Source organism: Bombus terrestris, chromosome 7 (assembly GCF_910591885.1).
Source record: "Bombus terrestris chromosome 7, iyBomTerr1.2, whole genome shotgun sequence".
Classification (NCBI taxonomy): Eukaryota; Metazoa; Arthropoda; class Insecta; order Hymenoptera; family Apidae; genus Bombus; species Bombus terrestris.
The window spans coordinates 18,663,803-18,676,764 of NC_063275.1; the positions used below are offsets into that span (position 1 = coordinate 18,663,803).

General features: G+C 35.1%; 1 protein-coding gene across 8 annotated transcripts in view; it reads left to right on the plus strand.

The window, feature by feature from the left end:
- The window catches only part of LOC100645596, a 356,587-nt gene that overhangs the window by 127,933 nt on the left and 215,692 nt on the right, over positions 1 to 12,962 (plus strand). For 7 of the 8 annotated variants that reach the window (XM_048407495.1, XM_048407498.1, XM_048407500.1 and 4 more), the window contains exon 2: positions 11,113 to 11,184. The exons of the other annotated variant lie outside the window; for it this stretch is intronic. The gene's annotated coding sequence lies outside the window, so the exon portion shown is untranslated. The remainder of the gene's footprint in view (positions 1 to 11,112; positions 11,185 to 12,962) is intronic. 8 annotated transcript variants of the gene reach the window in all.

Below are 12,962 nucleotides of genomic sequence, written 5' to 3' on the forward strand. Positions count from 1 at the left end.
AATAAAGTTGCTCCTTAATAAACGAATAAATCCAACAATGTCCGGAGATTCGCAAACTGTGTTAAAAATAATTCTCGGCAAAGCCCGATCTCTAATCCTCTATTTGATGCATCGCATCCACGAGCGCCTCGTTTTCTTCAACAATTTCGTACGGGCAATAAATCTGTGCATCGCACGTACAGGTCAGGACAAAGTGTTTTCGGTTGGAGGGAGCCGCGTGTTCGGGTCCGGTCGAAGATCGATAATTTTGCACGAATCAGTAGAGGAGCGTTTGCGTTTCGGTGGCCTGTAACCTGCATTTCCGATAGAACGGTTTGCTAGCAAACGATGCATTACACGCCGATGCGGAGCCCCGGATGTTCACTTTGATGTGCTGGCGTGTCACGCGCGCGCGATCCAAGCTGCGTCGATTCACCGATAATCAAAAATGCGTGCTACGAATTTTGTCTCTCTGTCATCGTTTATGTTCGGCGTGTGGACTACAAGAGAAAGAGAGAGGGAGAGAAAGAATGAAAGAGAGAAAAGAAGAAAATCGACGATATCAAAGCGTCGTCGAGATGAAAAGTTAATAAATTACATCGATACGCAGCAGCGAAATTGGGTCAATGATAAATGGGAAGCTGACGAAGGAAGGCGAAGGCTACTATCTCCATTCGTCTGGAATTCTTCCTATTGTCATCGTTGTTATTCTTATATCGCTGTTATCTGGTTGTTGGTTATCGGATTAGTGTCGCTGGATCGTAGTTTTCGCCAGAATTTCTGCGTATTATGATACCTTTCCTTTTTCTGCCGAAGGGTAGCGTGGAAAGTGATAAGAGAGATAAAGTTGTTTCTTTTCTCGTTTTCGAGTAATTTATTAGGAAGAATTGCGAGTTGATTTTGTGTGGTATGTAGAGTGAGGATTTTTTTTATTCGTTCGTGGCAGATTTAGAGATAGAGCACATAGAGCATATAAATATATGCAAAAATATATAAAATGAACGAAATATACTCGCTACTTACGATATTTGAAGTGCGATAAGTCATATGTTTCGTCTTGTATAAAAATACGATTTTAAAATTTCACTCGCTTTTGGCTAATTCCATACTGTCTAAATAATTTTCTATTTGATTTAGGAATGAAATAATATGTTATTGCTACTCGTCTATTCTCGAGTATTTTACAAATATTATACAAATTATACAAAACTTCTTAGATTGGCTATTTTTAACAGGTAATGGTATCTTTGCATATAATGGACAAAAATTAACGAATGATAACAAAAATTAAAAACTTATCTCTTTTCGCATAATTGCAATACTCCGGTGATTTTTCACACAAATTTCTATTTAGACTCTATACGTCCTATCAATGAAGATATAAAATTGTATGAATTTCCGCGACCTACTACTCGGACAGTTTTTATAGTTGAAATTTTATTCGTTCTCCAGGGAAGAATTATAATTATAGTTGCAATACGTTGATTCACTTTGAATTGTAGTAATTATAAATGGCTATTTCGGGATCAGTATAATAATATATTAGAATACAATGGTATAGTGAAACGTAAATAGAATTGCATATTATTATGTACATGTAACTTCTAATGTACACATTGTTAGAGAAGGTTAATTTAAACGTAGCTGATTTTGCTTTGGAACGCGCTTTTGCAAATCACTCTATCCAATTTTTCATTCTTAGAATATTACCAGTAGATATAAATATTCCGTTCCTTTCTTTGTCTATATCGGGCTAATTTCTTATGCAAAAACGTAAGTTGATTCAAGCGTGATCAATTCAAGTTGAATGTTTAACATCGTTTTGATTAATACTTTCGTAGGAATTGTTTGAATTTCTTAAGGCTTTAAGGGTATCTTCTCCTTTAATTGCGTGTAAAATAGCACTGTACGATTCTTATCTCGAATACTTGAAGGATAAATACGGATAAACCATGGCTTTAACTCTTTCATTTCTACGACAGTCTTATGATTACATATTCAGAATTACGAAATACGTAGAACGTTACTTTCGTCAGCAGCTAATCGTAGAATTGTAAGTAAATTTTATTCCATGTTTAAACAATCCTGAATATCGATAGAATGTCACGTAATAGGCAAAAATATTACAGATAAAGATAAACGTTAACGCCTTTTTTTACCAAGTTCGCAATTCCCACATTACACTTCAGAAATCGTAAGTACCAAAGTATCGAAGCGCTCGCGTGTTTTATTTCTCAAGTTTACGCTCTTTCCGCCGTTAGAGAGAGAATTATCGTACAAGTATGTAATAAAACGAATTCCTCTAATTTCTGGCCGGGTAACGTCAGGTTTCCGCGGAACTCTGACAAAAGTGGAATCATATTTTACCATACACGTACGCTGGGAACTAGCCGATTGAACTTGCCGCGATTTTCCTCCAACTTTCCTCTGCGCCAGGCGAAGGAGAACTTTTCTGACAGTAACGTAATTTCGCGAAGAGTAGTCGCTGGAGAACGAGAGAAAGAGTGGAAGGTGAGGATATAGAAGTCGATCTTTCTCTGGGTCGAAGAGAAAGAGGAGAATGGTTGCGAGATTAAATGTGGGATAAAAGGGCAAGACGAAAGAAAAGAAAACGAAGAAAGGACGAGCAGCCGTGGGCTATACACGGCCAATCTTTCGACGATATTTCATCGCGCGTTTGGGATCCAGCGAATTATCGATAAATAAATAAGTCATAAGCAAAAATCGAGGATGATGAGGAACCTGTTAAGATGAAAGATTTGTTGCAAGGCTTTTGATCTTTTTTTCTTTTCGTAGGGGCATAGCGATTAACGTATTTACCGTGACTTTTCGATTTGAATTTGAGATGGTATCTGAAATGGTTGAAGTGGTAATTTGGGAAATTCGTGGCTTGCCACGTGGATTATGGTAATGATGAGCCGTTTATAGTAGAAGTAAGGACGGTTAAACTCGTGACGAAAGATAGATGAAAAAGTATATCCACGTATAATAAAAGCAGGAAAACGTATATTTGACGGAAAATCTACGGAATCTTGACGAACGACCAATTTTGGGCATTCTGACACTACGAAATTTTATATAAATATTTATGGTATTTCTTATGGCTACAATGGATGATGCTATTGTTATGTATTACAATATCCAGGATATTTTTTCGAACTGTAAATGTAATAAATAAATCGAAATATACACGATATTCATCACGTGGCTTCATAACAGAGTCTTTCGTTTTCTGTGATATAAAGGTCAAAACGAATAAATTAATATATTGGATTATTTAGAAAGTTGATGCAAAATTTTAGATTGTAATAAAAAAATCAGATGTTACTAGTTAATTTATCATGAACAGAAATTTATGATATCTTTAACATTTCTATCAATTTTCGTATAGAAATTATATTGTATTTAATTATTTAGAATTCGTATGTTGATCTTGTCAATCAAGGATTGGATGGAGCGTGGTTTTCTATGATGTTCTTGATTTTCATCGTAAGACAATATTTTTTCTAATTTTTTAAGTGCAATAGCATCAAAGTGTTGCAAACGAAACATATAACATTACCGTTGTTACAAATTTAGAAATCCTTTCGTAAACCTTCATTTCTCAATAATCGATGGTTGAAACAGAATATTCAACGTACGAAATTTCTCTGGCTAATATTTCATCATTTAAGATTCTTTCAATAATTCCACGTTTCATAATAAAAATTTATATTTCAATGAAATTCTATTCTTACTTATATCGACATTCCAAATACCTAATATTACTAAATATTTGCCAACTTGCCACTGTGTATTAATTCGTAACATGGTTAGTTTGGTTCTGACACCAATCAGTGGGAATTATTTCCGGTTAATGATTAGTGGCACGGAAATAGAACAACTTGTTTAAAAATTCATGAAAAATTTTCGCTTATATTCTCTTTCGTTCAATCAACTCTGTGACGTCAGCCACGACCTTTGCCTGGCCCGATTCGTTTGTGCATGTAGAACATTTGCACGATGTTCTCGAATCGGGAAGTATGAATTGCATTAGTATAAAGTTATATCTTTGGAGGTAATAGGCTTACTGCGCTGTGATCAATCGCTTCAAGCGTTTGTGTTTCCTTCTTCCGGGTATTGGCCAACTGAGAATATCTCATCGTCAAATAATATCGCTTTTGAGGTAGCGATTCGTGATTTCTCCCGTCATTTACTAAATTTATCTAATTTTTCATATACTTCGTTGATAATTACCTGTCAATCTTCAGTTCTCTATTTATGGCGATAAACATCGATTTTAAGCGTGAAAAGTTACACACAAAAAAAAAAAAGGAAAAAAAAGGAAAAGATACAGCAAACTATGATGGAATGGAATGATGCAACTTTTCTTCTAAGGAATATTTTTGCAGAAGTATAGGAGTTTCGGCAAATTTCCTCTTACAAAATTTCCTCCATTCGGTAGTAAACAGTAGCTCGACCCAGATTCTAGGATTACGTTGTGTACATGTATCCGAAAACTGCACTCGTAGCATTCATTTAACGTCAAACACAGTTCCCATCAGCTTCGTCGTTAAACTGCACTTTACGCTATATTATCTGAAGGAACCATTTCCGACGTATTCTTCGACATTACGCTATAAATTTGTAATTTTCTCACTTCGCGTATGGAGAGTATTTCGTATTTCGTACGAGAGAAAGCTTGATCTTTGCTCGGCAAGGAATTTCCAAAAATAAAATTGTGGAACCTATGTGAAAGCAATTGTAAGGTGTGAATTCGAGGAAAATAAAATACATAATGTTATAGATAATAGATTCCGAAGATTCTAACAGTTTTTTAACACATTTTGGGTCGCATTTATCGTCTCCAAAATTTATACCTTATGACGATTGTTCGAGGTGACAGAAAAGAAAGAAAGAGACTGGTTAATGAAACTTTAAACGATCTATGTTTATGCAACATTTTTCATAGAAAACATCTTAGCAGGACAACAATTGGCATTATGTGAGAAACAGCGAATAAACAAGCAGCTGTATTTGGTATTTGTGTTCTGTTTCGACACTTAATATTTGTTTAATAATACGAAGTGATATAAATTAAAAGTAGAAAATATACAAATATATAGAAACAACATAAACAAAAATGTATTAAGATGAATTAAGACTAAATCAGTCAATTGTTCCGATATCAACGATCAAATGTAAAAGATAATAAATACTCAGGAACAGAGTTGTAAAGGTAACGAATATCTATAACCATAAATTAAAAAAAAAAAAAAATAGAACTAATGGATTTCAAAGAAACTCTTTTAAAAATTCAAATGGCCAATTATCGCCTATATGTCGCTGCTGAACGCTGTCCGATTTAAAATTCAGAGAACAATGAGGATATTTTTGCGAATTAACAAATCCACCGGTTGAAAATTGATACACGGTTGAAATGATGTACCATGTGCACGATAGTCGCGCATTTTGTGCCGAGTTGTTCGTATAATAGCGATGATGTAATTTTCAGACGCGTATGCATCTCCAATGCAAAGGGATATGGCATCGTATGTGTTGCGAGTGCACGCCCTGCATTGTAAAATGTCGCGTGGAAAAGGATCGTTTGAACGAAAATACGGTTAATAAAGAAACGGTGTTTCGCCATGTTGGGCGTACAAAAATTCGTAGTAACGCAAATGCTCCTAATGAACAATCATTATGTGTAACAATTTGCAAAAGTGTCGTTTGTGAGCTAAAACACAATTACTGTTCGTTGAACTCGTTAAAAATTATCGCGAGCAATTACTAAGTGTAGCAATTTGTAAAAGAGTCGTTTCAGCTAAAATGTAATTAGTGTTCGTTGACTTCGCTAAATTTTACTATTTAATTATTACGGAAAGATTGCAAAAATAATTATACATATATATATATAAAAAAAGGAAACAAAAGAAGCATAGATATAGTAAAGTACACAAAAATATAAGATTCAGCTGGCGTAGTCAGCTGTTTAAAAAATTAATTCGGAATAAGGGAAGATAAAAACGTGAAGAGTATACACCGTAACAAGTAACTTCTTTTTCTCTTATTCAGCGTGTAGAATTTTCTTCTTTTTCTGTTTTTTATTTCATGGTAGCTACTGGAGATTGAATCAACAGGACCAGTAGCAAACTTATCATTTCTATTCGTTCTATGTAAAAATCGCAACTGTATTAGCGTTTCTATCAACGTTGAAGGGAAAGTGGCTTTCATAATGTAAAATAGGACGTGCGAAATACAGATAGTTCGAAATTTGCATGTCTATATTGACTTGGATCGTTTACCACTTTCGCGTAAATTTACTATTTTGCTCGGGCATCGGTAATTAATGACAATGAACAGAGAATAACGATGCTCGTGGTCGTACTCATCGTTGATTGAAACATTCACGTTGAAATGATCTTCGTGGATTCGCTATTTTCCTATCGAATGAATACGGCGCTAATTTTGTGCATTTCGCGTTACTTCGAATTGAATTCGAACGATTACGTAAATTCTGTTTTAAATTTACTTTTATTCGACGAAGAGATTGCGCATTTTAAAACGAAATATTGACGCGGAAGAAAAGAGAAGAGCGAATGGAATACTTTGTTCAAAATCAATTGTTATAAACGAAAGAGTATATTCTCTGTATCAATGATATATTATTTTTATTCCATATTTAAAATTGTAATTTAAAACTGTATTTCAATATCGAATTTTTATATTACGTTCTATCAGGCTAGATTTTGTGGATCACAATCGGTATCAGTGTGACTCATAAAGAGAGAGCTGTAGGAGGTGTCCGCCTCCGATTTTGTCCTACATCGTAGGACAGTAGAGTACACTTTTCTTTTCTTACGTAGAAAGCATTACGCGTAAATATCGTGTATCTTTAAAAATTCTAATCGACAAAGATACAAACAATCGTCTAACGTAAGCTATTCTATTTCAAACTTCACTATCGAAGATGTATGAAAATAATTTTGCCAGATTAGTACAGTTTAGCTGAAGAGACTAAATCCAACGGAAATATGAAACTTTAACTCAATACTTTTATTTTATTTTTCCCTTAACAATACCTATACACTTCTTCGTAACAACTATTTTCTTATCAAGCAAAAGACCCGAGTTCTGCTGTATAATAATTAAACGATATAATCGCAGACATCTGCTTTCCAACAGGATCACAAGCAAACACTTTAAATCGGCAAAAATCTCATAGAAATGATCAGCAACGCCAAGCCATGTACCGTTTACGTCAGTTGGAGACTCTTCGTCTTTTAATTGCCTCGTTTCCCACTTTTCACCCCGAGGCTATCTAATTATCAGTAATCGAGAATAACATCTGCTCTCTCTTGAAATTCATCCCATCCCGTTCATCATCGCAAACATTCTCAAACTCCAATCACAAAGTTACAACCTTACAAACCGTGCAATCTATTTCGATTTTATAATAAAAGCTGAGAGGGCCATGTTTCCACGTCGCGGAATTCATATCGGCGCTCTCTGCTCCTCGATGGTCCTCGATGTCTAAAAGATTCGGCGTGTCGGGGATAATAAGCGCGCGGGGATCACGTCCGATCGTTAATCCGCGAAACACCAAGTGGATTCGGTCGCAGTTTCGGCGAGTGAAAAAAGCGTAGACGCGTGTCAGCGTCGGAGGCATTGCAGCAACGTTGACTCATTCGGGACCAACGTTGCGTTAACGCAGCATTTCATTTGCAACTCTTTTTTTTCAATCAATTTACGTAATCCAATTCTGTTTTCTGTTTCAAGGATTCGTAGTTAGAGTTGGTGGTTTTTTTTCGCCACTGTCTATTTCACATAGATTTTACGATTCTATGAAAATTGGAGAAATTGAAATATGGGAAACCTGTACGAAATTGTATTATATTATTGCAAGGTAAAACGTATATCGTGCTTATCTCTATAGCTGGGTTAAGATCTTGATAAGTAATTAAAAAGAAATTGGCGGTCATTTGGCTACTACTTTTCGTCATATTCAAGCGTTTGTCGATAAAAATGCATTACAAAGCGCGTGCATCACAGAGAATTATTAAGTTTCCTGTATTTTCAAGTCTTCCGATCTTATTCTCGACGCTACACGAAGAAATATATTAACAGTGTCTACAGCATGTTTTTAAAACTATCGCCGATCATTTTTGTATTCGTATTTGGTTATAATGTGTATGCGCGAGGTTGCATTTCGTACTCCGCTGTTCTTAAACTGTCGTTTAATCTTTTGGCAATTACGGTTAAAAAACAAATGTCGACGAACAAATAAGCCAAGGCACGTGAACCTAGAAGAAATAACAATGAAAATAACTTTTACGTATAGCCATGAGAAATATGACATAAACCAGTGGAACGAAAATTTTGTACAACGTATAATATTTGGTGAATGGATTTACGAGAACTATTTTCATTCATTTTAGTATCATTCACTAGCTTCGATCAAGATCGATATCGTACAGTACGATTTTACAAAACCCACGATCCAAGATCGAAGAAAGAAGAGATTTCGTTTCATCGTTAACTTTTATCACTACGCTTAAACTTTCGAATTCTACGTCTATCACTTTACGTTCATTATGAAGGCATTTAGTAAACACAAAGTCTGTTTCCTAAATTAAAAAACCATAAACATACAATTTTCTACGATTTTCTCATATTTATAACATCATGATAAACAAACGTCCATACAGCTTCTTGCATAGTAAATATCTTACCCTAAAGTCCGCTTTAGATTCGAAGCTACTCCCACTGACGCTTTAATTTTTACGAAATGTTATGTCCTATCAGCATCGCTGAATACTCCTCGATCTCTGTCGCAAAAAATATATTTTAATTTCTTACTTCAGTCATCCTGAGAAATTTAGTAAAACGTGGGTCACCGATGATCACCGTGGCGGTTCAGGTGTCGATGGGCCAAGAAGTGTGAGCGAGTGGAGGACACAGAATGGCAAGGAAGGGGTAGAAAGGGCGTGAGAGAGAGGAAAAGGGGGGAAGGAGAAAAAAAAATAGTAAGAAAGGAATATCGAGAGGGGGTAGGCTGAAAGGGGGATGCGGGAAGGAGAAGAACGCAGGTGAATGCGAATGGGCAGCGCAGGGTGTGACGCGAATGAATGCGATCCAACGCCATTTTGAAAGGATACCGCCGGTGGACGAGGCGGGAAAAGTGGATTGCAAAAATGTCCAAGGTATGCACTTCACGGCGTCGCGCTCCAATCCGTCGTGGTTTTCGTGACCGCGAGATTCTTCGAGGGTCGACCGATTCGCACCCTTCGGTTTTCGCAATCGTTTTCATAGTCGCGAGTATTCGCGTCGTACTCTCGTGTTTCGTTGCTGCACGAGGTGATAGGTGAAGGTGTTGATGGTGTTGCGTACGATGACGGTTGATTCCTTGGAAGATCGTGGAAGGCTGTGACGTTAGTCGAATTCAAGGAGAAGGTAAAACGATTAGAACGTTGTTGCTGTTTTATTAGAATCAGAAGCAATGAGAGATCGATAGGTTGTTTTGATGGAAGTAAGCAAAGAACGTACGTACACTTGCTCACGGAGGTATTCGAGTATTTATCATAGGGAACTTTCATGTGTAGACACGTTCCATGTGTTATATAAAACAGCTTGAGATTTCATTAGCACTCTGATGAAACACGATTATGACTTGTATGTATGTATTGGTAGAAATTGAGATTTATCGCAAGATATTATCGCAAACGTACATTTAGTAAACAATTAGTGTACAGTATGCATAGCCACGTCTGATGTCTAATAATAAGTGTTAAGGATTTATTGTTATTTATTGATTTATTTATTTATTGCCACGTCGACTTTGTCTTATTCGATATCGAGGATTATTAATAATGTAATAGATAATTGATTAATTGTCTAAACAGTTTTGCGATTTTTGTAAAGTATATACTTGTATTAAATGTCTCGTAATTTGTATATATATGTTGTAGATTTGTTTCAAACTTTACCAATACAGGTATGATACATGAATTTCATTACACACATAGTGCTTTTCAAAATGTTTCCTATAACATGTGTAATATATTCATGACAGGTATCCACAGGTGTTCAGATACTTTCGTAAGTCCGTATAGATCGTTGTTCTTATAGTTAGTTAATCCTGTGAGAGAAACATAACGAATTACATTACTGTTTCGTTAGAAAATATTAACAACCAACAAACTGTAAAGTTATATACATTTATGCTGACTATAAACACGTAAAAATAGACCAGAACGTATAAAAACTTAATAAAAATATTTGATATCTCATGGAAGTTTATCTTTTTGAAATCATTATTTGCGCGTTTCACATTTAATAGGTACCAGACTTGCAACGGTATCTTGTTACCCTACTGTTACTTCATCAAAATTTTCTCTACGAAGTAACGTTTTTGATGTGCAGAGTTGGTGATCAACAGAAATTTTATCACTATATGGCGTTATATTTTATGCAAAATTCTTTATACAAAGAAGCTTATACAGTATGAATTACAGTAAAAATTTGGCTTCAGAGAACGATCGAAATAATAATATTAAATATTTCTCTATTTCACATAATATGTAAAATTATGTACGATGTATATACAATGCGTTACATCGCTAAACGTATTCTGCAAACTCACAAAAGAATCGAATTTTAATTTCACTTTACCGAGTCTTCATGAAATATGACCTTGTGTCTTTGCAACAGTCGAACGTCTTATTTTAAGAAAATATTCATATTCTGAGAAACCAGACGACACAAAAGGTAGAACATCGAATCTTCTTGAAAAATAATCTGAACATTAAATCTCGAATTTAATTAATGTATGCAATCTCGTTATCCTCTTGTGCAAAAGTTTACACAAGCCAAATGATATTCAACTTTCCAAGTATTTTTTTTTTTTTTGCAAAACTTCCAAAATACAAGTGAAATACTATCCTGAACACGTCTGTACGTTCAAGGCAATTATTTACACGTATCGAAAGATCGCACTTCAGGTATCGCCTGATGAATACCCGAGAACCGCGGTCATCAACGAAAGAGAGCTGTAAACGAGATTTATTCAAAGACAGGAACATCAGAATTTGCATTAATCGCGAACTTCGAACTCGATACATTTCCATGAAACATCACGATTGTCGTTTCTTTCAGAATCTACGAACGATCTCGTCACTGCGGCGAACAGCGCGCTCTTAATCCTCTATAATCTACTGTAACATTCAGGTAAAGTTTCCAACGCATACTATACTTGTTTCCAGTTTGATTTGTTGCGTTTTCCTTTTTTTGTTCCTTCTTCTTTTTTCGGAATGCGCCAAGTAGTCGTTAATTTTTTCGAAGCTTGAGATACAGTGTGGACGTTCGCTGTACGATCTTGCGTTTATATTTCTTTCTTCTTCTTTCTTTTTTCCTTTCGCGTGATCACAGAGATTGACGCAGATTTCATTCTGTATGTCTTTTAGTGTGTTTGTCTATATGCAAGTAGCTTTGTTCGCTGCGAAACTAGCTAAGATTCTATTTATTTGCAGCTGTTATTAGCTACAATTTCACTTGTGCTTTTAAGTAGCAGTGAATTGGAATTAGATAGATGTCTAGTGGTAGCGATTGAAACAGATTGTCAGTTAGATTTTGCTAGAAGATATTTCACGTGCGTAGACGAACTTTCTATAACGATTAGTAGCGATTAGCTTTTTTAGAAAGTGTTGGTTTCTTTCAGTTCCGTATTATACGAAACGAAGGATTTTTATTGAAATGGCTAGAGCCGATGCGAAAGTGACGCAGGGTTGAAGTGGAGATTTGGTTTTAATCGTTTGGTTTTATGATCAGTCTAATACCAGTTTGTTTTTTTTTTTTTTTTTGTAGTCATTTCCTACGATTTCATGTTTCAAGCATTTCGACAGTTGTGACGTTTTTCGTTAGTAACGAAAATTCACGACCTCTGAATTTATTGTAAATCTTTATCAAGTTGCAGCTGTTAATAAGTTATTTTTTGGCAAACAGGCCTGAACAAATTTCTATTAGGTACTGTATACTAGGAAGTAGACAGATGGTCAATTCACGTATTTGTTCTAAGCGTCTCGACGATATAGAAACCAAAGTTAAGTTCGAAGAATGTATGAAAACACATTATTTTCTTTTCGTAAATTATATCAGAAATGTGCTTATTAAAAATATCTACGATTGGGCATTCTTAATTATACACTAGCGCATGATAATTTTGTTCTTCTTTAACATTATTGAACACCATTAAACAAGGGTGTACTCCCCATAAAATGTCTTCATCTTCTGAGCTTTCTGCTACAGTTTTGTTCTTAATTTTTGAATTTCTTGTGTTGGAATTAAACCAAATTGCAGGAATGCCCTGTTACGTGTATCTGGAAAATAATGTTAAATTGTAAAATTTATTTATTTTTTTTTTAATAAACAGCTATCGATCCGAATTAAATGAATTTGAAAATTGCATTAAATCTCGTTGAAACAACGGTATTTACATTTTTACACGATTTACGTTACTTAATGATGACTTTAACTTTTGGATGTGAAACAAAAATCTAAGTTAGTCCATCGAAGTATTCGTACAGAGTTCGAGCATACTTTTCTAGATTTTTTTAATTAATTGGTGTTTATTGATACATTTTGAAGTAGAATTCATATCATTTTATAAAATTTCAATGCTATTTACGATATTTTTAATGTTATCTTTATTTTCTTCGTGCAACTGCGTCAGGCACTTGCGAGTTATTGCAGTTTCAAATGAAGACGTCAGATAAGGTAGTACCTGATGATCATAAAGTCTTTCCTTCGTGGATATTGCATAAAGATTTTATCATGCCCCTAATTTATGCTCGAAACTTTTCAATTTCGCTGCGTTTAACCGTGTTAACCTCTTAGAATCGGTGCGACTCGAAATTGAAGTTTTAAAATTGATATAATAGTCTGCTAAAAATAGCAGGCCTGTGAAATGGCACGGGCACATGCGAATCTCATTTTTGAGGCGTTCAATA